The sequence below is a fragment of the Lactuca virosa genome, chromosome 6, assembly GCF_052849685.1.
Source record: "Lactuca virosa cultivar CGN04683 chromosome 6, Lactuca_virosa_CGN04683_v6, whole genome shotgun sequence".
Classification (NCBI taxonomy): domain Eukaryota; kingdom Viridiplantae; phylum Streptophyta; class Magnoliopsida; order Asterales; family Asteraceae; genus Lactuca; species Lactuca virosa.
The window spans coordinates 266,066,568-266,071,442 of NC_136431.1; the positions used below are offsets into that span (position 1 = coordinate 266,066,568).

Below are 4,875 nucleotides of genomic sequence, written 5' to 3' on the forward strand. Positions count from 1 at the left end.
GTGGTTCACCGCAACTCCAAAAAGTTTGACGCTTGATATTGTCGTCAAGTCACGTTTTTAGTTATTTAGAACCTTGGATGAATAACATGATGATTATGATTAAATATGAGTTGAATGGAGTGTAGATGATTAAAAAGAATAAAGTTGAATGAATGAAATGGTAATTATGATTAAATAGGTGTTTAATAGGCTGTATGTATTATTGAATGTAATTGATTTTCAAGTATTTAGGATTAAATATGATTAAATAGCTCCCGTTATCTATGAATTGATTTTCTAGTGCGACAACTTGTTTCCGACGTATCGTGTTACATTACAAGTTAGCAAGGCATGGCGTTATATAGTTGAGCTAGTTTTCTATTATTGTTCACATGATAATAATATATATTGTATATAAATACAAGTCCTAGCTATACGTTTAATTTAATTCATGAGAAATAGAATACATTCACTATTGCTAAAGCTTTCTGCTCTCTAATTTGTAATTCTTTTCACCAGCAAAGAATCCAAAATCCTCCATTAATCATTTTGTATCTTCCTTGCATATAACCCCAGGGTATTCTCTTACGTTGAAATTCATGTATGGAGATTAACCACTTAAGCACTTAACACAACCGAACCCCATGAACACAAAAAATACGACACTCAATACTTTGCCGATGGTATATGATCCAATGAAACGTCTCCATTCATGAGAGCCAATGTTTGCATGTCTGGTGCCAGCTCTGACACACTCCAAACTTTGACGGATTTATCCAAACTGCCACTATAAACCTTCCATCTCCCCTTACCGCTGTCTGACTCCGCCTCCCGCACCACCGCCAGACACTTCACCGGTCCAGAATGGCCAGTCAGCACCGACAAGCATGTATGGATAATCCCCTCGCTCCTCCATACACATATCATTTTATCAGCTGATCCACTGAACACCAGATTACCAGCAGCCGAAAGACACAGAACCGCTAACTTGTGTCCATTGAGGACGCCACCATGAGCCAACTCGTTTCCTCCTTCCCAGAAGTTTACTATTCCGTCCGATGTCCCGCAGTACACAAACGAGCCTGTACTAGACGCTGTCAATGCTGTCACAGCACTATCTTGATTAAATAGAGTTTTCACGAAGATATGCTTCATCGATCTTCCTTTCCCTTCACGTTTCCAGACCTTCACGGACCCATCTGCAGATCCCGTGAACACATACCCTTCTACGGTGGAGATAACAGAGTTCACTGCATCGTCATGCGCCTTCACGGTCTGTAAACATCTTGAGTTTGACGTTTTCCATACTTTAAATGTCCTATCCCATGACCCTGAATAAAGCAGCCCTGCTTCTTCATTCATGCTAAGACACGAAATGGCATCACAGTGTTTGACCCAAACTGCAGTGTGCCATGGGTTTACTGAACTTTTAAGGATCGCAAAGAACGAGGGGTAGGTGCCCACACGATTGTAAAGGGTTGGCTTCCTACGGCTTGGTTTCCATACACGAACTTTTCCATCTTGATGTCCGGTGAAAATCTTTCCATTGGATATGATAATCGCCTTCACCAATCCACTGTTGGATTTAAAAGCTGCAAACTCGTTCATGTTCTTCCATACACGGACATTCTTGCTGTCTGAACCTGTGTACAGAAGATCATCACAGGCTGCGAGTGAATAAATATGGCCTTCTTCACGTACCAAGGAGCCAACAAGACCATTTTTATGACAATTTGGATCGTCAATATTAGAGCTTGACCATGCAGATGGAAGGAAAGGAGTACCCTGGTTCCAGGGTGACTTCATCATTGGTGAGCCCTCAATGCTTGTTCGCTGGGCATCATAGCCGGAAAAGTCGCTCCGCCGGCTGTTGAGTTCTTCATCCGTGTCTGAAAATGAGAACGAGAGGTTTGGATCCGAAAGCGTCCTTTGTTTAGGTAACCCTCCCGTACCTCCATTTCCATAACTTGTTTTCTGTTCTTTCATTATCTGTGAATTATGACTATGATTTCTTTTAACGATTTATGAAGATTCAGGTTTTTGAATTCTAACAATGGAATTCGAAACGATGAACAAAACTGAACAAATGCAATAGGAAAGATGGAACCGGTGGCCAGGAAAGAGATGGAATGTTTTTTTTGGCATGTATACGTACGTACACTTGCTTCTTACAATGGATGGGAATATGATGACATGTGATAATTTTAGGAGCTAAAACATTATCCAACGTTTGGTGAATAGAGAATTCCGGGGCTCCTTGAATTTGAGAAAAGAATCTAATGAAATAGAAATTGTTAGATACAACTTATATACATTTGTATCAAGGGTTAATGAAAATATTGTCCATTGAACTTTTTGAAATCTGTTTAAAAAGTATTTTTTTTCTTACGTTATGGGCATAGTATGTCATCACTACATTTGAAGCACATATGACACTCATATCAGAGTTGATGTGGTGGTAATTGAATATGTGGTTGCCCATGTGTACTCATAAGATAATCCCTGCACGATCTTGGTATCGAAGGTGTTTGATGGAATAGGCTTTGCGGCATGGAAGAGATCAATGACTCTCTCTTCATTTCATGTAAGAACAAAATCGGTTTTTATTAATGGTTCCATGGAAAAGCCTACTATGATTCTAATCTGTTACAAAATTGGAACAGAGAAACACTATTGTTATTAATTAGTTGGTTACTGAATTCAATGCTTATAGACATTGTCGAGAGTATCTTGTGTCTATCAACAACCAAAGAAATCTTGTCTAAAAAAAATCAAAGGTATGAACAAGCTAAAGGTGTTGAATATTGATCCAAATCTGCATCAACGGTGACTTGGAATTAGTCAGCTAAGTGACCTGGTAATCAGGAAGTATTAGGCGAGTCTTTCGGGATAAAAATGCTACTGCTATTAGTGGGATAGTGCTCCTTAGTTTTCTCTTTTACTGTTATGTTTTTAGTTTAAATAAGTCTTGTGTTTTCCTTGTTTTGTATGTGTCTTTTGAGATCAATAAAAGCAGTAGTTTCCCAACTCTTTCTCTCTTAACTCCAACATTGTGGTATCAGAGCAACAGGCGGTTCTGTGATGGCAAACTCGGGAAACAGTATGAGTTCGGCACAACCATTGATTCCAGTATTCAAGGGAGATGGATACCAGTATTGGAACATACGATTCAAGACACTACTCAAATCACAAGACTTGTGGGAGTTTATAGAAAATGGGTGTACCACTGAAGATGATGAAGCACTAATGAAAGAAAACAAGAGAAAGGATGCCAAGGCACTGGCCATTATCCAGCAAGCAGTTCATGATACGATGTTCTCAAGAATCGCAGCAGCAAGCACCGCACAAGAGGCATGGGAGGTGTTACGTGAAGAATTTCATGGCGACTCAAAGGTTGCTGTTGTAAGGCGCCAGTCTCTCAGGAGAGAATTTGAAAACCTAGCAATGAAAGATGACGAAGCTGTTGCTGATTTGATGTCTAGAAGTATGGACACTGTGAGTCAACTGAGAGCATATAGTGAAGAGATAAGTGATCAAACCATTGTCGAGAAGGTGTTGCGGAGTCTACCATAGAATTTTGATCATGTAGTAGCATCAATAGAAGAGTCAAAGGATCTCTCAATTCTCTCCGTTAATCAATTGATGGGGTCCTTGCAGTCTCATGAGGCAAGGATTAAACGTTCACCAACAAAAATAGAAGAAAAGGCTTTGCAGGCACAAGATACATCATCCTATGGTGGACGTGGATCAAGAAATTTCCAAGCACAAGACACAACATCATTTGGTGGTCGTGGATCAGGAAGCTTTCGAGGCAGATCTCGTGGTCGAGGAGGCTTCGGTAGAGGTCGAGGAAGAAATAGTGTGCACTGCAAACATTGCAATCGTTTTAGTCACGTGAAAGATGACTGTTGGTTCAAGGATCAACATGTTAGTTATAATGCTGAAGAGAACTTGGGTAAAACTGAGGAAGAAGAGAAGTTGTTCATGGTGCGTATGGCGGAGGATGATCATAACGAATGGACACACATGGCTCTCATGATGTGTGCTGGAGATGTGAATAAAGCAAACAACATTTGGTTCATTGACAATGGATGTTCGAATCATATGACCGGGCAAAGAGATGTCTTCTCTACACTTGACAACACACAGAAGATGGTAGTTCAAGTTGGTGATGGAAAGAAATTATATGGAGAAGGACAGGGCACTGTGAAAATTCAATTGACAACTGGGAAGACACGTCTTGTGCATGAAGTTTTCTATATACCTTCTTTAGGGTATAGTCTTCTAAGTGTTGGGCAACTAATATCAACCGGGCATTCCGTTCTTTTCCAAGATGAAATGTGTGTTATTAGCAAAAATCTTCAGGAGATTGTTAAGGTTCCAATGACAAAGAACAAAATGTTTCCTTTAGATATTTCAGCAATTGGAAACTTTGCACTGGTTGCAAAAGAAAAGAGTAAATCATGGTCGTGGCATCTTCGATATGGGCATCTAAATCAACAAGGTCTGAAGCTCCTTCATACAAACAACATGGTTCATGGGCTACCAGAAATAACACAAATGGATCTGTGTGAAGGTTGTGTTTATGGTAAGCAACATCGAAAATCGTTCCCAACAGTTGGTGCTTGGAGAGCCTCTAATCTACTTGAGTTGGTTCATGCAGACGTCTGTGGACCCATGCCGACAACATCATTTGGAGGTAGTAAGTACTTTCTACTACTAACAGATGATTATACACGAATGTCATGGGTGTTTTTTCTGAAGAGTAAAGGAGGAGTATTTGCTAATTTTAAAACATTCAAGGCTAAAGTAGAGAATCAAAGTGGGTTCCATATAAAGACTCTTAGAACCGACAATGGAGGTGAATTTGTTCTTGAAGAATTCAATCGATTTTGC

At 39.8% G+C, this 4,875-nt stretch overlaps 1 pseudogene; it reads right to left on the reverse strand.

Annotated features, from left to right (window-relative positions):
- Nucleotides 1-411: 411 nt before the first annotated feature.
- Nucleotides 412-2,141, reverse strand: LOC145120547 (protein JINGUBANG pseudogene; annotated as a pseudogene).
- Nucleotides 2,142-4,875: the final 2,734 nt, after the last annotated feature.